We start from the raw sequence: 25,819 nt of genomic DNA on the forward strand, positions 1-25,819 counted from the left end.
GTTGGGACAATGGAAGCCCATGATCCCCCTAGTGAAAACAGTGGGACTGAGATCCCCGCCCATGGGCAGTCACCACTGCACCTTCACAGCCCCAAAGGTGGCTGTGCTGGAGGCTGAGTTGCAGAGCCAGGCTGACCCTCTAGTTGCGACACATGGCCCTCGAGCTGGCGTAGCAGATCTTCGACCTCCCATGACCTGGACCTGGCAACGGGTGACAGGTTCCTGTCCACGTCCGCTCCGGGGGGGATGAGCCCCATCCCCTGAGGCAGTTCCACCCAAAGGTAGTGCAGGACCAACAGACGAGGAGGTCTTGGGTTGGGCCCCAGACGTGCTGGAGCCCGGTGCCATGTCCAGCTGAGGTGGGACATGTGGGTCCGCTGGGACCGGCCTTCCCAAACGTGCTATAGTGTTTAAATTTTATCATAATATGTCGGTTAGTAATAGTCAACACATTCCAGGGTTGGGTATAACAGCATGCATAGATATTCCCATTATCTCAGACACCAGATATGGAACAGTTGCATAGCAAACAGAACACATGCATATATGGGACCACAATGGTAATAACAACAGCATGCAGGTACATTGATGGCACCATGCCGCCAACGTTGGAATATTTCAATATAGCACATGCATGGAAACAGATTTAAATAATTATCAACCAATAGGACATAATCAGAAGAGTGAACTCATTACATACCAGTTGAGGTGGGTATGTAGTTTATTGTTGGAGATATGGTGGGGGAACGAGAACTATGTCAATTAACAACTAGCATATTCCTGTAGTCCACATTACTTTCCTAGTCAGTGCTGTTATCTGTACCTTTCAAATATTATTACAGTACCCTATAACCTTAGTTTGGACAGTGATATGGCTGTCTTCATCATTATACATGAACTGGTTTTATGTGAATGATACACCTCTTACCTGGTATACCTGTGGAGTAAATGTTTGTTAACACTAATTGTTTCTACTCATACTCACAGTTTCCAGTTTGATGTTTTGCACATAGCTGTCCATCTCTTTCTGCACTGCAGTGTGGGTGACAGTGATTAGTGATACCTTATTATTCAGAGCAACTGCAGCACTTACAATTCCATACAATACCAGAGTAAAGAGTATCAGTACAGTGTATCAAGCTTTTTTTTATCAGCATAGTGTTTGTTAGCACTACCTGAATGTTGCCACACAAAGTACCAGATTACTCATTAGTATTATGCACATACATCTCACACTGTTATTGTACACACTCTGGTCACAGCTTAACAACATGGGGGTGTAGATAGGACATACTTGGCTTATTACTCTCATAAATGTTTCAGGAGTTGCTAGAATGACAGGTTTATTCTCATAGATGTGTGACAATCAGTTGTATTCCTTGTTTGCTGCCTAGACATCTGGGATCATCCCACAGACTTCCCAGGGGGACAGGGTGACAGGCAGCAGATATGGGCCCATATACTGGACATTCTGGTCTTATCTGTACAGCTGTGGGTATGATTCTGTATGCAGCCTACTTCCACTCCCAGAATTCAGACCATGGCTGTGTCTGCTACAACTTAAACACTGTCCATCAGAGTTGTGTGCTATATAGATATTGTATATCTCCTATCTGCTTTCTGCTATAATTCTCCTGTGCTTTTGCATTCTGACCTTGTATTACAACACTCTTATACAGGATTTCCTAGACAGTTATATTTTGTAGGACAGTGTGGGTGACAGTGATGAGTAATACCTTATTATTTGGAGCAACTGCATTAGTCACAATGCCATACAATTCCAAAGTAAACAGTACCAGTACAGGGTATCATTCTTGTATTTCTGGACACAATGTTGGTATTTGACAGACCTGTGGGAGAAATGTTTGTTAGCACCTGAATGTTGCCACACACAGTACCAGATTCCACATTACTATTATACACATATATCTCACTTTGTTACTGTACACACTCTGGCCACAGCTTGACAACATGGGGGTGTAAAGGGAACATACATGGCTTCTTAGTTACATAAGGTTTTGGGGAGTTACTAGTGTGCCAGCTTTGTTCTCATAGATGTGTGTCAATCAGTTGTATTTCGTGTTTGCTACCTATACATCTGGGATCATCCCACTGATTTTCCAGGGGGACAGGTTGTCATCCAGCAGATATGGGCCACTTTTCTGGATATTCGTGACATATCTGTAAAGTTGTGGGGTATGATTCTGTATGCAGACTACTACCACTGTCAGGATTCAAACCATGGCTGTGTGTGCTAAAAATACAGCAGTTGACTTCTCATTTGCATGTGCTATTCAGATTTTGTTGTCTGCCTTTTCACTGTTTCCTATGTGTCTCTCAGTTGTACTAATTGGTCTCTGGGGATTACACAAGTCATATACAGGCATTCCTACACATTCTATTTATGGTGCATAGCGTGGGTAATAGTGCTTAATACAACAGTACTATTACATGATTGAAAATCTACATCACCATATGATACCAGAGTATACACATGCAGTCCAGCAGTTAGACTTTTATTATTATTACACACAAGCACACACACACAAAGAAAGAGGGACAAAGAACGCCAGAAAAAATACCAGCACCATTGTAACAGTTCTGCATAATGATTTTAATAAACACAACACCTAAAATAAGCCAGGTTTCACCAAACAGTTTTTAGTACAATAATCATATCACCTCCTTTCTTCTTTATTTATATACTACTTCAAAAATTAGATCACCTACTCACAAAGATACAAATTCATTGATCAAACACTTACATAAAATGCCATTAAATATGACATAGCTTTGTAATGCTTATGCACAAAATCCTGTTATTCTATCAATAAATAAGCATAAACCAATAAATGCATTAACAAGTATAATGAGCAATCCAAATTGTAAAACCTGGTTCACTTCAGGTGGTTGTGCTTATTAAAATGTATTATATAGAAATATTAATCAGGTGCTAGTATTTATGTGGCTTTCTCAATTGTTGGATTGGATTGCCATGCATCGTGTATCACCTTGCACATCTTTTGGGAAAAAATATATATATGTGTGTGTGTGTGTGTGTGTGTGTGTGTGTGTGTGTGTGTGTGTGTGTGTGTGTGTGTGTGTGTACGTGAGTGCATGTGTGTGTGCATATGTGTGTATAGGAGTGCTACAAAACCCTGATAGCCCAGAATGCTGAAACCCAAAATCCTGAAAGTTCAAAATACTGAAAACTCAAAATACTATATCTCATAATACTGAAAACACACAGGATACCAACACTTACAATATTCCAGCACAAATACATACAGAAGCATTACTCTTTGACTATAAGCAGGACGACAAGCCCTGCACCCACCACACCCCCTGCTACATAAATATATCAACTCCAAGATTACACTTCACTACTAAGTAGCAGGAGGTGTGGTGGGTGCAGCCTCCCACATGTGGGGGTGCAGGGGGGCTTGCCCCCCTGCTTATACTTGGAGAAGAGTAATATGGTGTGTCTTTTATTTGTTTCTGTATGTAATTGTGCTGGAATATAGTAAGTGTTGGTATTCTGTATGTTTTCAGTATTATGCGTTTCAGTATTTTGAGTTTTCAGTATTTTGAACTTTCAAGATTGTGGTCTCAGGATTTTGGGCTTTCAGGATTTTGTACAGCTCCCATAAATGTATGTATATATATATATATATATATATATATATATATATATATATATATATATATGTATAGATAGATAAATATATATGTGTGTGTGTATATATATATACACACACACACACACACACACACACACACACACACACACACACACACACACACACACAATGTATATAAAATCACAAAAAAGCACGATTTCATGCAGGGTGGCAAGCCCTTCTGCTTTCCCTCCACTAATTATATATATCAACTCAAAGATTGCACAAAAGTTAGAAAAGGGCAACTTCCTAGATCCTGTTGTATCATGATTTCAAACACAGAACAGCAACCTGGCAGTCAGAAAAAACAAACAAACAAAAAACAAGAAAGGGAGAATGCTCATTCTTTTGGGCATTTGCTCTTGCTAACTTGCTAACTGCAACATTTGTTGATTAATCAAGTTAACTAATATGATTAATTATTTAAAAACTTTGAGATTCATTTTTTAATAGGAGATTAAAAAGATTAAAAGTGAATCTTGATAATTTAAGTTGCACAACTGCCTGATAGCATGTGTTTAATTGTGTTTAAAAGCTTTGAAATAATGTGCTAAAATCTTTCAGGTTTAATTTTATTCTTTAAAGTTCTTTGCCTTTGTTCTGTGTACTATATTTCTCAAACACCTTTCTGTTTCTTTATGCATTAAGTTTATTGTTGTAAACCACTTGTAAGTATTGTAAATTATTATAGTTACCATAAGATTAAAAGTGATTAACCAATTATTTTTTTTTATTGATAGATTTACAGTAATTAGAATTTGTAATCTTTCAATAGCCATAAAATTTATAAATATATAAAAATCTGGTCATCTAAGTAGATGGCCAACAGGTATGTGAAATTGCACAATTTTCAAGATTTGTTTATTTATTTGTCTTTGATTACCAGGAAAACTGACTGGCTAATACATATTTTCAGCAGTGGCCCGGGAAGAAAAGCTGCATTAGCTTACATTGCATTACACTAAGTTCCAGTTAAACACAGAGTAATTATATTTCTATTTACATTTATACACAAACAGTAGTTACATTTCTAGTTACATTTATACACAAACAATTACATTTATATATGCTAAGATTTTACAGAGATGGAAGTTACTAAAGACAAAGCCCATGTGCAACTGAGTAGATTGTACAGGCAGTAGTTATGTATAAAAATTGTTTTGTCATTTTAGTGAGAGGTTGAGAGTATTCCTTTTAAGGAGAGTATTTAAAGAAGATATCGCACAGTGAACTCAATGTCTTACCCCCAGATTTACTATTCTTCCGTGCAGGACTAGCTTAGTCCTGCACGGAGGTGTCCATTTAGGAGCAGGACGGCAGTGCGCCATACATATTAATGAGGTGCACTGCCTGAGCTCCTAATCTTACACGGTGCAGGGGGTGGGTCTGAGAGCAGAGCTCTCAGAATATACATGCCCCCTCCCAATGAAGAACAGCAGAAAGGGCTATGAAATGAGCAAGACCGCTCATACGCGTCTGCATATCCCCAGCAACATTACCCCTGATGTACAACAGCAAGTAAATACAAATAAAATGAACAAACCTTTTTTTTTTTTTTTTTTTTTAAATCCGATTAAAGCTAACCGTAGGTGCGTGGGTGTGCCCATTGCTTAGCTACGGTTAATGCAGCTTAAATGGCTAAAGAAGATAACAAGGAAGATATATGCAAATGAAGCAGCCCAGCAATAATGTAGTGGGCAGAGCATTCACCTTACGAGTAGGCATTCCCAGTTCAAGCCCCACTGCAGCACCTACCATTTTCCATGGCAAAGCATGTTATGACTAATATTTTTCGTGCATAACCCACTAAATAACATATATTTATGAACTGGAGAATGCACATGTGAGGTGTCAGTGTCATAATGAATAAAGCACTAAGCAAGTTTAAGCACCAATAAGCAGTAAACATATTTAAGCACTAGTAAGCGAGTTTAAGCCTGTTTGCACAAGCAAAAGCAATGCACACACAGGTTAAGCAATTCTGAAGCTAAGTCTCTGTAAGCATAACTGGAGGTCAGCATTGCTTACCCTCATGCAAACCCACGCAAACCCGCTTACAAATTCTTAAAAGTGCCTTAATCACTCTGTATCCAATGGCCCTTGTTCTGCCCATCAACAAAATAAACAGCCTTGCAGGGCTTGAACCCAGGACACTATACACTATAGTCACAGTAGTTAACCACCAAGCCATCACAGCAGTACAAAACAATGAGGTATCAGCAAACAAGCCTTCACTATAGTAAATTCAAACTGAATCTCTGAAAGGAATCAGTATACAGACATATGTTCCATAACCCACTACATAACATAAATATTTGAACTGGAGTACAGCAGTAAGCCCAGAAGTCAGGAGTAATTGGAAAAGAGTGTTGAAGTCCCCAATAAAACACAAAGACTCCATACAGTGTACGTACAGATGAATCATGGATACCAGGCATACATATAAGATGTAAAGAATAATAAATCAATGCCAAAAAGGAAATATTATGCAAAGTCAAATTTAAGCAATGATAAGCATTGCACAGGCTAGCTTAGGAGGTGTAAGCAATGTGTAGGCCAGCTGACTCAATGTGCCCAGTGTTATATCCCTTTAAACAATGCCAACCTTAGGTAAGCAGGTTTGCCCATAGCTTAGCCTTTTCAAAACTGGCCAATCACAAAAAAGTGTGGGAAATTGGCCCTACTTAAATCCAAGAGGTAGGAATACATCTCATAACTGGTTGTAGCTTCCCTTGCAGGCACTATGTCAGGAAGAGGAGAGGGTGTGCGCTTTCAGGTGCAACACTGATGCATCCAGGAGTCCAGAGTCATGGCAGGACTCCTTTGCAAAGACCAAAAGACCATGACCAGACACTGCTGCAGGGCCAGTACCAGGGTTCCCAATATAAGGCAGGAGCCTGGGACCGTCTTGCCTGTGACCTCACCAGTGCCATTGGCATAACCTGAACTGGTGAGCAGGTCAGGCATCACTATGCTGACCTGAAGATGAGTAAGGGGGACATCTTGGACCAGTGGATCCAAGAGGCTAGAATGGCAAGGGCTGTACCAGCTGTGTATAAGTATCACCCCACTATGTGTGTATTAATTGCCAACTCATGTATATCATGGATAGGTATGGCTAAATATTCCTCTTAAGTCCTCCACAGCTGCAAGTGAGTGGGCTGCGAACCAGGTGGCCCATGGAAGTTGCCTGGAGAGGTTGTGATGTGAGGCAGGTCAGTAATACTCTCGCATTTACTGTCATAGGAAATAAATCTAAAAGTATTAGTAAATTAATTGCCTGTATAAAACCTGTATTGTTTAAGGCAAGTACTGCATACAACAGAGAATATGGCAGGAAGAGTCTAATATAGTTTGTATGTAAATAAAAGTGTAATAGCCGAACAATAAAGGTCTAACTGCTGGACTGCATGTGTATACTCTGGTATCATATGGTAAAGTAGATTTGCAATCATGTAATACTACTGTTGTATTAAGCATTACCCACGCCATGCACCATAAATAGAATGTGTAGGAATGCCTGTATATGACTGATGTAATCCTCAGAGGCCATTTAGTACAACTGAGAGACACATAGAAAACAAGGAAAATGCATACAACAAGACCCGAATCGCACATGCAACCGAGATGTGAACTGTTGTTTTTTTAGCACACATAGCCATGGTTCGAATCCTACCAGTGGTAGTAGTCTGCATACAGAATCATACCCCACAACTGTACAGAATGTCTAGTAAAGTGGCCCATGTCTGTTGCCTGTCAACCTGTCCCACTAGGAAATCAGTGGGATGATCCCAGACGTATAGGCAGCAAACAGGAAATACAACTGATTGACACACATCTGTGAGAACAAAGCTGGCACACTAGCAACTCCCCAAAACCTTATGAGACTAAGAAGCCAGGTATGTCCCATTTACACCCCATCTTGTCAAGCAGTGGACAGAGTGTGTACAGTAACAGAGTGAGATGTATGTGCGTAATAGTAATGTGGAATCTGGTACTGTGTGTGGCAATAATCAGGTAGTGCTAACAAACATTTCTCCCACAGGTCTGTCAGATACCAACACTGTGCCCAGAAATACAAGAATGATACCCTGTACTGGTACTGTTTACATTGGTATTGTATGGCATTGTGAGTGATGCAATTGCTCTGAATAATGAGGTATTACTCATCACTGTCACCCGCACTGTCCTACAAAATATAACTGTCTAAGAATTCCTGCATAAGAGTGTTGTAATACAAGGTCAGAATGCAAAAGCACAGGAGAATTATAAGACAGAAAGCAGATAGGAGATATACAGCAATATCTATATAGCACACACAACTCTGATGGACAGTGTTTAAGTCGTAGCAGACACAGCAATGGTCTGAATCCTGGGAGTGGATGTAGGCTACATAAGAATCATACCCCACAACTGTACAGATGAGACCAGAATGCCCAGTATATGGGCCATATCTGCTGCATGTCCCCCTGTCCCCCAGGTAAATATGTGGGATGATCCCAGATGTTTAGCCAGCAAACAGGGAATACAAGTGATTGTTGAACATGTATGTGAACAAACCTGTCACTGTAGCAACTCCCGCAACTGTTGGGAGAGTAATAAGTCAAGTATGTCCTATCTACACACCCATGTTGTCAAGCTGTGACCAGAGTGTGTACAGTAACAGATTGAGATGTATGTGCACATTACTAATGTGTAATCTGGAACTTTGTGTGGCAACATTCAGGTAGTGCTAACAAACATTGCTCCCACAGGTACATCAGATATGAACACTGTGCTGAGAAATAAAAAACATTATACCCTGTACTGGTACTGTTTACTCTGGTATTGTAGGGAATTGTGAGTGTTGCACTTTCTCTGAATAATAAAGTACCACTGATCACTGTCACCCACACTGTGCTACATAATATAACTGTGTAGGAAACATGTATATATGTATGTCAAGTCACTAAAGGTTGAAGAGGGCAATATTCTAGATATGTCCCTGTACACCTGCATGTGGTCAACACATGGCCAGAGTCTCTGCAGAAAGAGTTGGATAGCTATGTGCACAACATCAACCTGGAATCTGGGAGTATGTGTAGAAACAGTTAGTTAGTGTTAACAAACATTCCCTCCACAGGTATACCAGGTAAGAGGTGTATACTGCAGGTAAAACCAGTTCATGTGTAACGATGACGACAGTCATATCACTGTCCAAACTAAGGCTATAGGGTAGTGTAGTAAGATGTGTAAGGTACAGATAACAGCACTGACTAGGAAAGTAATGTGGACTACAGGAATATACTAGTTGTTAATTTACACCCCCCCCACCATATCTCCAACAATAAACAACATACCCACCCTAACCGGTATGTAATGACTCCAATGTTCTGATAATGCCCTATTGTTTGATAAATATTTTAATTGTTCCCTTGCATGTGCTATATTGAATTATTCCAACATTGGTGGCATGGTGCCATCAATATACCTGCATGCTGTTCTTAATACCACTGTGGTCCCATATATGCATGTGTTCTGTTTGCTATGCAACTGTTCTGTATCTGATGTCTGGGTTATTGGAAATATATATGCATGCTGTTATACCTAACCCTGGAATGTGTTGACGATTACTAACCCACATATGATGATAAACACTATAGCATGTTTAAAGATGACGAAGCCAGCCAGAAGGCTAAAACACAGTTTTAATCTAAAAGTCTTGAAAGTAACAAATCCACTTGGTTAAGTAACAAATCCACTTGGTTAAGTGCTTTCATCTACTTTAAGACATCCTCAGAACCAAGACAAATAGTGAAGTAAAAACTTTTAAATACAATACAAAGACACATCCATTTGAAACCTTCAGTAGAACCAATCAACCAATTAAACATAGAAAACAGAAATAAAGCAACAGTAACTAGATGTTACAGCTATAGTACTGAATATAATAGATGCTTCATATACTTTAAAATACAAGTGAATGTTTTTTCAATTCACTTGACATTGAAATGTGTTCATTTAACCCTGGTGGGTTAGTTTCATCTAACCTAATCTGCCACAACATTTCCCTGTGCAATAAAATGTTCTCCCAGTCTCCTGAAAATGGTGTTGCTGTAATTTGTTCAAGTATCAAAAAAACAAACTTATTGAAGTTTTGACAACATGCAGCATGCCTTGCCAATGCACTTCTATTGCCCCCTTTCTTATGCTATATACTTGCTGATATATTCATTGTTTCAAACTATTCTTAGTCTTGCCTATATAAAATGTGCTGCATGTGCAGCAAGATAAATCATTTTTTCTGCTCTACAGTTTAAACATTTTACTGTGTCCCAATGATTAATAATGTTCAAAACTCCATTGTCCTTATTCACATTAATATAGGAACAATATGCACATTGGTGACATTTTCTAGTTGTAGGTACACCCCTGCTCGTACAACTTCTTTCCAACATCATCTTAACATTCTGCCTGTTTTTGTATGTGAAAACTGGTGGAGATATTACTATCAACTTGTAACAACATCCAGTTTCTATTTATAATCTTTTCAATATCCTTAATATCAGTTGTATAATGCAACACCATATTTGTATTCAGTGTTAATGCTCTAGTCATTTTGTTTTCCAAGTGGATTTGTTACTTTCAAGATTTTTAGATTAAAACTGTGTTTTAACCTTCTGGCTGGCTTTGTCATCTTTATTATTGGAATTGTTTTGCAGCCTGGATACTTGTGGATTATTTTGGTTACTATAGCATGTTTGGGAAAGCCGGTCCCAGTGGAGCCACCTGTCCCACCTCAGCTGGCCATGGCAACAGGCAGCAGCATGTCTGGGGCCCAAGCCGGGACCTCCCTGTCCATTGGTCCTGCGCCACCTTTGGGAAGAACCACCTCAGGGGGTGGGGCTCCCCCCCCGGGAGCAGGCATGTACATGAACCTGTCAACCTTCACCAGGTCTGGGTCATGGTGCATAGCGAGCTCAACCAGCAGGTTGGTGATCTGCTACACCAGCTCAAGGGCCATGTGTCGCAACTAGAGGGTCAGGCTGGCTCTGTGACTCAGCCCCCAGCACAGCCACCTTCGGGTCTGTGAAGGTGCAGTTGTGCCTGCCCATGGGTGGGGACCTCAGTCACACTGTTTCCTCTAGGGGGATCATGATCTTCCGATTTCCCTACACCCCTCCCCATCAAGGTGTTTACCCACATGTATCACATACCGCCCCTGTATACATCTTGTTTGTCTTGTCTGTTAACCTACCTCCCCAAATATACCTACTATCCCTCCCCAACATCCCACTCTCATCTGAAAAACAAAAGAAAAAAAGGGCACTCTGTTCCCCCAAAACATCTTGCCCCATACATAGCTGTCCATTTGCACACATGTCCACTGGACACATGTAATCAGGTCAAACTGGCATCACAACTTATTATTGTTGTCCTCACCCCTCTCCCAGGGGTTTGAGTGTCCAAATCTACCTCCAAATTCAGTGTATATGCATAGTTGTTGCTGTAGACAAAATGGGCAGCTATGGACCTTCCCCACACCCTTCCTGCACATCCCTAGTTATTTTCCTTACTGGCTTTCTGTCTTTATGCCCCTCTTTCACCACTTTCCTATCAACCCTTTTTCTTTTCTTTTAAAGAAAGTAGCATGGGGCAAGTGGGAGTAAGCACTTTTAAGCAGCAGTAAGCGGGTTTAAGCCTCTTTGTGCGGGGGTAAGCAATGCCTACATAGGTTAAGCAATTGATGAGCTAACTGAGTATAAGAAACTGTAACTGGAAGTTAGCAATGCTTACCACCACACAAACCTGTGCAAACCTGCTTATAACTACTCAAAAATGCTTTAATCACTCTGTATCCAATGGCCCTTGTTCTGCCCAGCAATAAAATAAACAGCCTCTGCAAGGCTCAAACCCAGGACCCTGAACACCATAGCCAAAGGGATTTACCACTAAGCCACATCAGATATAGATAACCCTGATGTTTATACAAACATATCATCCAGCCCAGTCATTCAACAGTAAAAGGAATGTATTCCAACATGTAGATGTATGTGTGTGTGTATATATTAATATCTAAACAGATAATACATATCTATATATGTATATATATATATATATATATATATATATATATATATATATATATATATATATATACAGAAATATATATATACATACAAATCCATACGTCTATAGATATATGTCTACATCTATATGTCTATATATATATATATATATATATATATATTTATATATATATACAGCAAGTTATATATATGTAAGCAGATATATATATCTATATAGGTATATATGGACATACATCTGTAGATAACAATGGGAACATAACAAAAACATATATGTCCACATGCACCATTAAGGGGGTTGAGAGGCCCCGATCAACATACGTCTTGTATGAGTAGGTATACCCCCCACAGCCAAACATGTCTGCCCTGCAATACACTACCAACTGTTGCAGATCCCATAACCAGGCCCTGACACAACATGGGCACAAGATGTTTACAGTACTCCATCCCACCTGTATGACACCAGGCTGGTATCAGTAACATATCATGCAGTACAATCTGGCTCCTATGGGGAATGTACAATGTGGAAGTTATCATTATCCTTAGCACACATATACACAGACACATATATGCAGATACAGATATACATATATACGTATACATATATATATATATATATATATATATATATATATATATATATATATATACATGTAACTACACATACACACGCAGAGATATGTATACTAAGATTCATATGTAGAAGGTGCACACAATATGGAGCAGCCACTATGCCTACAGTTACCACCTTAACAACTGGACACTGTATGAGCCACCCATACAAATGACAATCGTCTACAACATATACCCACAGAGAGGTCAAAGGATATAACACCACACACAGGTTTGAATAAATGGGGAAGCTTTATTTGTGTACTATTAAACTGTATATGCCATGCCACATAGCTGTTTAGACACTGACATCCATATAAACAGAGTAATGCAACTATGAAACAGTTATACTAATACAGTAGTCTGGAAAGGTTTACAAATGTTGCTGTCCAGGCCGAGGCCTTCAAGTAGTACAATAGTAAAGACAGACTGGGCCACAGGATACCAAACAATCAACAGTAAGTAATGCAGATGTATAGTTCAGCAGCCTTTATCTACACTCTGTACACAGTCCCTATGGGGTAATGAACTCAGTTGACACAATGGGATGTAACTGTTACGTAACAAGGCATAACTTGCACCGTCACAAGCACACTGATAGACAGAACAGTCTGTATGGCAGGAGGCGGTAGGCTTACATTTACTCAAGGTGGATTGTATGGTAATGTACATCCAGATACCTTAAGGTAGCATATACATAGTGTGTGTGTGTGTGGTCACATCTGCTTTTATCATGTGCACCACTGGCTACTGACAGACATCCTAAGGATCATCACACTGCTAACATGTAATGCTCCTGTGGACTACAGCAGAGATATTGGACAATATATGTGTGCAGTCTGAAACACTCTGGACAGTCCAGAGGTATACACAGAACCCCTTAATGCAAAACATGTGGACTAAGCCTGACAATGTGGATGTTAACAGCCATGTAGATGGGTATAACACGTAACTACTGGTACACATTTGCCCCCATAGGTTATGCATTCACACACCCCTGTTTGTCCTGACACATGATAACCACTGGTACGGAGGTGCCATGGCCACATACTAGCCACCAGATATTGACATACATCTGCACAGCATCCCACTGCTCTGTCTAACATACATGACTGTTATGGTGATCCAGCAGCAGTACATCTGGCTAGTATCTGGACATGACATCTCACTGGGTAAGTACACAAAGCTGCTAGACATGTAACAACACACTGTGCAGGCTACAGGTAGACTGGCTCAATACTGGCCTACACTTCTTATGGGGGAATGCACATGTACTAGCATGTATAGCAGGCTCTACAGGCATGTCAGAGCACAGCGTATGATACACCTGTGTGAAAGTGCATAATCACAACCAATGTGAACACAGCCACAGCAACATATGGTAAGCTAGCGTAATATTACAGTATATGGACTATCTGTGCAACACCACCCTCATATGTGCCACTCACACACTAACCCTACATATGCTGGGTCGCTCCACAGTGTTGTCCGAAGCCTGTCTGTGGTATGGGACATGTGTGTGTATGGCCCTACAAACATGTAAGCTGATAGGGTAACATACAGTGGAGCTGCATGTAACATCAGATAGAACAGGACCATGAACAATGACATCTACCACAGTCTGTACACAGGTCAAAGTACATATGAACAATACACACAGTGTCGATAATCATGATGAGTACACAGACCTCAATACTGTACACACAACCACAGAATGTCTATGTCATAAATTGTAACCCCTACTACACATAACATGTGTAGCAGCCTGATATCTCACTGGTTTGTTTTCAGATATGATTACACTAATTATGGTGTACAGCACATATGCACCTCTTACTGCATGACATATATACAAAGGTTGACAGAGTTGTGGCTGGAGGCACATACACAGGGCCAATATTGGCATGTTGCTGTGATAACCTCATACATTTCCTGTTGTAACAGGGTTTGTTGCAACATATGTCCTATGAGGGATATGAATTCAGTAACTCTCACAGCTGTCACCATCTACAGAATGCAATCCTCACACTACCTTCGGCAGTTCACAGACAGGTGCTCTGTGGGTAACACATGAAACAAAAGGCACCACACACTGCCCAGTCTGCAGAAGAACCTACAGATGGGTGTGTATGGCCAATGCTGTGCATTGCTTGCCATGTATATGTTCCTTAGTCCATGACATGGATGGTGTCTGGGATGTGCACACCTCCCACATGCATGTACAGTGACATGTGGAACTATACCTGGGTTGTCTGGCCCATGTTGTGTACACAGACTGTTATCATCAGATGTGCCAGTCCTGGCCTCATGTGGCAGGAAGTGTTAATGGACGGCAGGTTTACCCAGCACCTCCATTAATAGCATGATACCGGTATTCCCTGGTGTCAGTGGCATCTGTCCATACAGGGCATGTTTTCAGGCATGGTATGTCCTTTGTGGGTCACATTTGAAAGCACCACAGGTGTTGCAGATATCTGGTGGGGAACATGGGAAGGTGCACTTTTGGCATGTATGTGCCTATAGGACTGATGGGGTGTCATGCCCACTGTAGCCCACTGCAATCACACCATGGTTACAATCAGTGGGCAATATGCAGGATACTACCAACATAGTGGATGTTGCCTAGACAAGTGTGTGTGTGTATGACACATGGTTGAGAGTGTTATCTGGGTAATACTATGGTCGCTCACTTTGTTTGCCTGGCCTTGATGTCAAATGTAGGGGTATTGATATGCACCCCAGCCTCTTGGCTATTTCACATCTGTTATCCATGTATGGTGGACATTGTGATAAATACTAGGGCCACCATATAAGAAATTTGCAAAACCCGCTCCCCATTGACTCCAGTTGTTACACACTCACAACCACCTCCACACAGGATACAAATTACAAACACAGACACACACCTGTCATGTCTGAGATTAGAACTCCTACCTAACTAGTTTATTACACCACAGCACTACACAGTTATAGGATGCACCACAGAGATTACTGGAGTACTCCTTCCCCAAAGGTGTATTTCACAGTGAATGACATCAGCAGGATTGCCAAAGTAGGGCATTTGAAGAGTAGTGAGTGTGACTAGCCTAAAATGCATTGCTCCCTACACAGACATAGAAACACACACAAAACATACACAATTGCCATGTGTGGGGAGATAACCCCTACCAGAGTTCTATATCACACTACAGCATGAAGCAGTTATAAGACACACCACAGTGATAACTGTGCATGTGGAGTGTGTTGTGCTGTTTATCGGGTGTTCATGACATAACATGCATTGGCAGTACATGTGAGACACAGGCCTGTGGCAGAGGCCTGTGGGCCATTAGCTGTTGATGCATGCCAGAAATGGCAGACCGTTGCATTTTGTCTGTCCTACAGTCTCAGACCGCCAAACAGTATATTCCCCAGGAGTGAAAGGGTAGGTGTACTAGGTGTTCATGCCACTACCTTCTATCAACTTTGATCGGTGGTGTGGATGTTGGCAGTGTGCTACTTACAGCTGATGGCACACCTGCATGGGACACCTGCACTGCATGCTGCATTCTTTTGCTATTGCCCTATACAGCTGGGGTTATATTATACCCATTCCCCACACCAGGAGTACAACCAGAGAGGTACCTGTGGGTGGTGTTTGCGAGAGCTGGGTGCATGTGTGCTATGGACACTGCTTTCATCTGACACACAGATATGCATTGGGCATTCCAGTTATGCTTGCATGTGCAGGTACATCAGCTGCTTCCCAATACATCAGTCCTACCTTCATTATGATCTGCTAATGTTTGGGCAGACAACACCGGTATCACCTACTACAGGACCAGATAATGTGATGCATACCTGTTTGTACTATTCCAAGGGTGTGTCCATTTCACAGTGACACAATATATACTGTATGTCTGGGGTACTTTCCCCTGTGTACTGCTTGTATACCTAGCCCAACAGCCATGCCACGTCAGTCTTTCAGATGGTGACACATATTACCACCATACATATGCAATGGCTTACTGCTAGCTTGTCAGACACTGGATTTTCAAGTATAAAAGGTCAGCGCTTTTGTCAAGTTTTATTCCACTCAACTTCTTCAGACAAAAGTGAAGCAAGACAAATTAGTTTAAATACCACACCTAAAAGGTCACATGGCATACTCATCCATTAATTCTTAAAAACATACACATATATTTAGCATTAAATAAAATGACACTTACATATTTAAAAACTTATTAAAACTTAAAGCATACATCCTAAATACACATTCACTAAACTACCTAAGTAGAAATTCTTAAATTATTTATATGTTGAAGCATGAAAATTGCCAATGGAAACAAAGCACTAGAAGATAAGAAATAAGACAGAGATGAAGAAGGGGGGTGGAGAATGGTTTAAGTGCAAAGTAACAAATAGTCATCTTTGTAAACTTTTCATCTTTAGCACACTGGCTATAGAGTACACATCATTCAAACCTGGTTTTATGTATGCCCTAGTTCTTATTTGCCAATATAATTCCCGCACCTCCAATTCTACACTTAACGGACCCCCCCCCAATGTCATATTCAATTTGATTAATAGCTCTAAACAAAAATGAATGCCCTGGGTTATCCCTCACATGCTTAGCCAAGGCATTTTCAATCTTCCCCATTTGGATGTTATAAGGGTGTTCATATACCCTCTCTCTCAATTTACGCTCGATTTTACCTATATAGTAACCACTGCAAGACTGGCACTGGACTACATAAACTACCCTAGTAGAGTTACAATTCAGTCTTGCCCTGTTGAAATAGTCAACACCCATTATTTTATACTTATTTCCCATGCACATATACTTGCAATATGCACAAGCTTCACACTTGTACATTCTGGGCATCCTAGCTGAAATAACTGGCTTAGTTTAAAGTAGGCCCTTGATGTTTTTAGCTCTCCTAAAAGCCAGACCCTAACTTTTCCAACCTCTCATCTGTGTTAATTATTTCAAAAATTCTTCCTTAGCACATGTTTGATATGCCAGGCATTTGGGCAAAGGTGGTAATAAATGACTGAGGGTAATTACCTACTTCGTTACTCTTTTCTTCAACATTTTGACCTTGTCCACTATTCTGGTTATTACCCCCATCCAAAAAACTAAGAATTGCTTTGAAATGCCCTTTGGCCCTCTTATTGATAACCTCATCAGCCAGTTCGCAAATCAAGCCATTAGTTTACCCCTCTTTGGAACATCTAAACTAATAAATCACACTCAGCTAAAAAATCAGTTTCAAAAGTGCACATACATGCAGCCCTGACCATTCGGCCCTTTATCATCGCTCTTTTTTGGTGTTTCGGATGTGCACTAGTATAGTGTAGTAGTGAGTTGGAGTATGTATCCTTACGATGGATTTTTGATTTATAACATGATTTAACCCTATCCTTACTCAGTTCCACATCCAAAAATGGTATCACCTCATTATTAAATGCATACGTGAAAGAAAGAAAAGAGGTAGAATCATTGCAATATTTCACAGCTTCATCAAACACAACCTGATTTCCTTCAAATATTATACATATGTTGTCCAGGTATCTAGTATAGTAAAATATCTGCCCCCTATACGGGATGACATCACTATGGATAAATGTGTCCTCCCAATATGCCATTACCAGATTAACTAAACGGGCTCTGACTGGTGAACCCATAGTGACGGCACTAGTTACTAAGTAATGGACCCCATTGAATAAAAAGTAATTATTAGATAAAATAATGTCTAATATTTCCTGTATTAAGGCTATTTCAGACCACAATGCTCCTCTCTTAGACAGCAACAGGCTGACCCATTCAATTCCTACTTCGCAAGGAATAACTGTGTATAGATCCTTCACATCCACGGTAGCGAAATGGAAATCTGCTTAGTAGTCAAGCCTGTTGATGCTTTCAAGAAAAGTCCAGGAATCCTTACAAACATATGGTTCCTTTTCAACATATTTCTGCAGTATCCCATCTGTAAATTTGGCTAAAGGGTATGTTACAGAATTCCACCCATCCACAATAGGATGCAAGGATGGGTTATCCAGATTGTTATGGATTTTGGGTGTCCCGAATATTACTGGGATTTTTGGGGCTGACATAGTAAAATAGTTACAAGTTGCTAGGTCAATACGATTCTCGATAAATAAATCACTGACATATATTTTAGTATGCCTATAGGCCTGATTAACTTCGTTCAAAGACACCTGCTTATAGGTGTCTGTAGCCAACATCATATTCATCCTGTCATTATAATCAAATACATTGAAAAGACCAAAGCTCCCCCTATCTGCTTTCATCACTCGAACACCCCCAATTCTTACCTCTTCTAACAAGTCCCACTCATCCTGGGTTATGTTACATTTCACAGAGGTCCTACCAAATAGCCCTAAATTCCTCAAATCCAGTTCACATATTTTTTCAAATACATCTATAACTGGATGCAGGGGGGGGTTAAATGTGCTTGGTACCCTAAATTCACCTGAAAGATTAAAAGGACCATCAAAAAGTAAGCTAAGATTTAGCTTACGAGTGTACATTTTTAAATCAATAATGGTCCTACATACATCCATTTTCCATGTTGGCACAAATGTGAGGCCACTAGCTAGCAAGTCGGCTAATTCAGATTTCACAGAAAAGCCAGAATAATTAAATATTTTAAAGTCACCTTCTGTGATCGTGATTAAGGTATAAACAGTTTGGTCAACCCTAAAGTCCACATTACTTTCATCAACAGTACCTTGTTTCCCGGTTGATAGATCCAAACATGACTTGTTTGGCCTCAACCTTATCTCTTGCGTCCCAGGATGTTTATTGTTGTTCGGTCTCCTCACATTCCTGTCGTTGTTCCGTTGGGGTAACGGGTTGCCGTGGTATGGATCCTCTTGAAAAATTTCTTGGTGTCGGCCCCTTTCATCACTGTTCCTTTTAGGGCCCGCCTTAGATTTATTCCTGAGCTGTTTGCTCCTTCTTGGTCCCTCTTACTGCTGGTTGAAGCCATTACCCTCATAATCCACTTGATACTATCACTCTTGTCGAATCCCTTCTGAAGCTACTCGGTTCATGGCCTCATTACGTAATAAGAAATCATGCTCATCTACGCCATGCCAGTTCCACTGTTGTGATGGGGGAGGTTCTGGATATGCTGTCCCCTTCCAATATTCTTCAAAATCACGATCAAGTTTTTTAATTTTGAAAGGCCTAAGCTTTTCCATCTGTTTATCAATACTGGTAAACACCCTATTATAATTGCACTGATATCGATGAAAGTCAATGTGTTGTTTGATCAATTAATCTAAATCATTGATCTCCACCGTAAGGGTGTCTACCGTAAGTTGGTAATGGTTGATTAGTACCTCAAGCAGCTCCAGCACCTGTTGATTGAAAAGTTTAATTAAATCTATGTGGAATGCTGAATTTGGAATCAACCTCATAGGTTAACGCCAAGACCTCAGTCCCTTTGGGACCTGCCACCTCTTCAGGCATTCTCATAGATACAGAATCTCCAGTTGGAGTTTCTTCAGTTTAAGAGATTTAAAGTCCAAAGTCTTTAGACTTTCCACCAGTATGGTATTACAATTTGGCTGCATACTAGAGGTTGTTCCATGATGTTCATTGCATAGTTGTTGGTTCATCTTCAGCCATTCATTTAAAGGAACTGCATTCAGAACAACATTTAAAATTCCTCCCACTGGTGCTTGTTCAATACGAGCTGTTAAAGTACCAGAAGAACCATCAGTCAGACTGTTATTGCTCTAATCAGTCCTGGGTCTTTCCTGGAAGCTGAAACGCATCACTGGCTGAGTAATAACATTCTCCTGGCCACGAGCCCCGGGATTATCGAGATAAATCAGTTTCTCTTATGTATTTTGCTGCTTTCTACTGTTAACCAATTCAAACAGTGCTTCAGCTTTTCTACTTAGGTTAGAAGTGGCTAAAGCTATTTGGCTATTCTCCATTCCTTCAATTTCCACACCATTTACTTCTTCTGAATCCACTTGTGAAAATAAGGGATTACTTGAACTGATTCCAGCTGCCATGCTTCAAAAACCAACTCCAAAAAACAAACAAAGCCAAAAACAAACTAGTAAAAAACAAACAAAAAAGGCAGACACTGGATTTTCAAGTGTAAAAGGTTAGTGCTTTCATCAAGTTTTATTCCACTCAACTTCTTCAGACAAAAGTGAAGCAAGACAAATTAGTTTAAATACCACACCTAAAAGGTCACATGACATACTCATCCATTAATTCTTAAAAACATATACATATATTTAGCATTAAATAAAATGCCACTTATATCTTTAAAAATGTATTAACACTTAAAGCATACATCCTAAATACACATTCACTAAACTACCTAAGCAGAAATTCATAAATCATTTATACACTGAAGCATGAAAATTGTCAGTGGAAATAAAGCACCACAAGATAGGAAATAAGAGGGAGATGAAGAAGGGGGGGTGGAGAATGGTGTAAGTGCAAAGTAACAAATAGTCATCTTTGTAAACTTTTCATCTTTAACACACTGGCTATAGAGTACACATCATTCAAACCTGGTTTTATGTATGCCCTAGTTCTTATTTGCCAATATAATTCCCGCACCTCTAATTCTACACTTAAGGAACCCCCCCAATGTCATATTCAATTTCATCAATAGCTCTAAACAAAAAGGATTGCCCTGGGTTATGCCTCACATGCTTAGCCAGGGCATTTTCAAACTTCCCCTTTCGGATGTTATAAAGGTGTTCATATACCCTCTTTCTCAATTTACGCTCAGTTATACCTATATTATAACCACTGCAAGGCTGGCACCGGGCTACATAACTACCCTAGTAGAGTTACAGTTCAGTCTTGCCCTGTTGGAATAGTCAAAATAGCTAACCTTTTATACTTGAAAATCCAGTGTCTGCCTTTTTTGTTTGTTTTTTACTAGTTTGTTTTTGGCTTTGTTTGTGTTTTGGAGTTGGTTTTTGAAGCATGGCAGCTGGAATCAGTTCACGTAATCCCTTATTTTCACAAGTGGATTTAAAAGAAGAAAATGGTGTGGAAATTGAAGGAATGGAGAATAGCCAAATAGCTTTAGCCATTTCTAACCTAAGTAGAAAAGTTGAAGCACTGTTTGAATTGATTAACAGTGGAAAGTAGCAAAATACACAAGGGAAACTGATTTTTCTTGATAATCCTGGGGCTCATGGCCAGAAGAATGTTATTACTCCACTGGTGATGCTTTCCAGCTTCCAGGAATGACCCAGGACTGATTCAAGCAATAGCAGTCTGACTAACAGCGGTCTGACTGATGGTTCTTCTGGTACTTTAACAGCTCGTTTTGAACAAGCACCAGTGGGAGGAATTTTAAATGTGGTTCTGAATGGAGTTCCTTTAAATGAATGGCTACAGATGAACCAGCAACTATGCAATGAACATCATGGAATGACCTCTAGTATGCAACCCAAATTGTAATACCACACTGGTGGAAAGTCTAAAGACTTTGAACTTTAAATCTCTTAAACTGAAGAAACTCCAACTGCAGTCTGTATCTATGAGAATGTCTGAAGAGGCAGCAGATCCCAAAGGAATGAGGTCTTGGCGTTACCCTATGGGGTTGATTCTAAATTCAGCATTCCATATAGATTTAATTAAACTTTTTGATCAACAGGGGCTGGAGTTGCTTGAGGTACTAATTAAACATTACCAATTTACGGTAGACACCCTTATGGTGGAGATCAATGATTTAGATGAATTGATCAAACAGCACATTGACTTTCATCGATATCAGTACGATTATAATAGGGTGTTTACCAGTATTGATAAACAGAATGAAAAGCTTAGGACTTTCAAAATTAAAAAACTTGATCGTGATTTTGAAGAATACCGGAAGGGGACAGCATATCTGGAACCTCCCCTTCACAACAGTGGAACTGGCATGGTGTAGATGAGTGTGGTTACTTATTACATAATGAGGTCATGAACCAAGCAGCTTCAGAAGGGATACAACAAGAGGGAGAGTACCAATGAGTGGATTATGAGGGTAATGGCTTCAACCAAGGGCAAGAGGGACCAAGAAGTAGCGAACGGCTCAGGAATAAATCTAAGGAGGGACCTAAAAGGAACAGTGATGAAGGGGGCCAACAGCAAGAAAATTTTCAAGAGGTTCCATACCACAGCAACCCGTTACCCCAATGGAACAATGGCAGGAATGCGGGGAGACCGAACAACAAACAAATGCCGGGAATGCAAGAGATGAGGTTGAGCCCAAACGAGCCATGTTTGGATCTATCAACCGAGAAACAAGGTAATGTGGACTTTGGGGTTGACCAAACTTTTTATACCTTAGTCACAAATACAGTAGGTGCCTTTAAAATATTTAATTATTCTGGCTTTTCTGTGAAATCTGAAATAGCCGACTTGCTAGCTAGGGGCCTCACATTTGTGCCAACACAGAAAATGGATGCATGAAGGACCATTATTGATTTAAAAATGTACAATCATAAACTTAATCTTAGCTTACTTTTTAATGGTCCTTTTAATCTTCCAGGTGAATTTAGGGTACCAAGCACATTTAATCCTCCCCTACATCCAGTTATAGAAGTATTTGAAAAAAATATGTGAACTGGATTTGAGGAATTTAGGGCTATTTGGTAGGACCTCTGTGAAATCTAACATAACTCAGGATGAATGGGACTTATTAAAAGAGGTAAGAAATGGGGGTGTTCGAGTGATGAAAGTAGATAAGGGGGAGCTTTGGTCTTTTTCAATGTATTTGATTATAATGACAGGATGAATATGATGTTGGCTACATACATTTATAAGCAGGTGTATTTGAACAAAGTTAATCAGGCCTATAGGCGTATTAAAATATATGTCAATGATTTATTTATCGAGAATCGTATTGAACTAGCGACTTGTAACTATTTTACTATGCCAACCCCAAAAATCCCGGTAATATTTGGGACACCCAAAATCCATAAAGATCTGGATAACCCTCCATTGCGTCTTATTGTGGATGTTCGGAATTCTGTAACATACCCTTTAGCCAAATTTACAGATGGGATACTGAAGAAATATGTTGAAAAGGAACCATATGTTTGTAAAGATTCCTGGACTTTTCTTGACAGTATCGACGGGCTTGACTACCAAGCAAATTTCCACTTTGCTACCATGGATGTGAAGGATCTATAAACAGTTATTCCTCATGAAGTGGGAATCGAATGGGCCAGCCTGTTGTTGTCTAAGAGAGGAGCATTGCAGTCTGAAATAGCCTTAATACAGGAACTATTGGACATTATTTTATTTAATAATTACTTTTTATTCAATGGGGTCCATTACTTACAAACTAGTGGCATCGCTATGGATTCACCAGTCGCAGCCTGTTTAGCTAATCTGGTAATGGCGTATTGGGAGGACACATTTATCCATAGTGATGTCAACCCATATAGGGGGCAGATATTTTACTATACTAGATACCTGGATGACATATGTATAATATTCGAAGGAAATCAGGTTGTGTTTGATGAATTTGTGAAGTATTGCAATGATTCTACCTCTTCTCTTTCTTTCACGTATGCATTTAATAATGAGGTGATACCATTTTTGGATGTGGAACTGGGTAAGGATAGGGTTAAAACATGTTATAAAGCAAAAATCCATCGTGAGGATACATACTCCAACTCACTACTACACTATACTAGTGCACATCTGAAACACCAAAAAAGAGCGATGATAAAGGGCCGAATGGTCAGGTCTGCACATATGTTCACTTTTGAAACAGATTTTTTAGCTGAGTGTGATTTATTAGTGCAGATGTTTCAAAAGAGGGGGTAAACTTTGTGAATTGGCCAATGAGGTTATAAATAAGAGGGCCAAAGGGCATTTCAAAGCAATTCTTAGTTTTTTGGATGGGGGTAATAACCAGAATAGCGGACAAGGTCAAAATGTTGAAGAAAAGAGTAACGAAGTAGGTAATTACCCTCAGTCATTTATTACCACCTTTGCCCAAATGCCTGGCATATCAAACATGTGCTAAGGAAGAATTGGGAAATAATAAACACAGATGAGAGGTTGGAAAAGTTAGGGTCTGGCCCACAGATAGTTTCTGGAGAGCCAAAAACTTCAAGGGCCTACTTGAAATTAAGCCAGTTATTTCAGTTAGGATGCCCGGAATGTACAAGTGTGATGCTTGTGCATATTGCAAGTATATGTGCACGGGCAACAAGTATAAAATAATGGGTGTTGACTGTTCCAACAGGGCAAGACTGAATTGTAACTCTACTAGGGTAGTTTATGTAGTCCAGTGCCAGTCTTGCAGTGGTTATTATATAGGTAAAACCGAGCGTAATTTGAGAGAGAGGATATATGAACACCTTTACAACATCCGAAAGGGGAAGATCAAAAATGCCTTGGCTAAGCATGTGAGGGATAATCTGGGGCATTCCTTTTTGTTTAGAGCTATTGATGAAATTGAATATGACATGGGGGGGGGTCCATTAAGTGTAGAATTGGAGGTGCAGGATTTATATTGGCAAATAAGAACTAGGGCATACATAAAACCAGGTTTGAATGATGTGTACTCTATAGCCAGTGTGTTAAAGATGAAAAGTTTACAAAGATGACTATTTGTTACTTTGCACTTACACCATTCTCCACCCCCCTTCTTCATCTCTGTCTTATTTCTTATCTTCTAGTGCTTTATTTCCATTGGCAATTTTCATGCTTCAACATATAAATAATTTATGAATTTCTACTTAGGTAGTTTAGTGAATGTGTATTTAGGATGTATGCTTTAACTTTTAATAAATTTTTAAATATGTAAGTGGCATTTTATTTAATGCTAAATATATGTGTATGTTTTTAAGAATTAATGGATGAGTATGCCATGTGACCTTTTAGGTGTGGTATTTAAACTAATTTGTCTTGCTTCACTGTTGTCTGAAGAAGTTGAGTGGAATAAAACTTGACAAAAGCGCTAACCTTTTATACTTGAAAATCCAGTGTCTGCCTTTTTTGTTTCTTTTTTACTAGTTTGTTTTTGGGTCTCTGATCTTGTAGCCCAGGCAGGTGTGATCCTAGCTCTGAGTAGCATCTTGCCATCACCCAGAATGATACCACAGTGCAAGGACAAAATGATTGACTTCAACAATTGGCTAAGCTTCTGGTGTCATTCTAAGGAGATCCAGTATCTGTCTGCCTGGGATGACATGATCGACAGACCATGATGCTTTGGCAGAGATAGCCTGCACCTGTCGCCCTTGGGATTCCGGATGCTGGCTAAGGTTCTTGCCACCCCTATAGTGTCTTTTTAGGCAAGGTTCAAATGACAAATTCACTACTGTAACAGGTACAAGCAAGCAAAATCTGAGGGTAATGCTACTCAGTGCTAGACGTCTAAACCTCAAAATGCACTCACTTGAGGCACTCCTTAAAATGGAGAACGTCACCATCTGTGCAATGACAGAGACCTGGTTCAAGGC

Source organism: Protopterus annectens, chromosome 1.part0 (genome assembly GCF_019279795.1).
Source record: "Protopterus annectens isolate FY-2018-M chromosome 1.part0, PAN1.0, whole genome shotgun sequence".
NCBI classification, from domain to species: Eukaryota; Metazoa; Chordata; order Ceratodontiformes; family Protopteridae; genus Protopterus; species Protopterus annectens.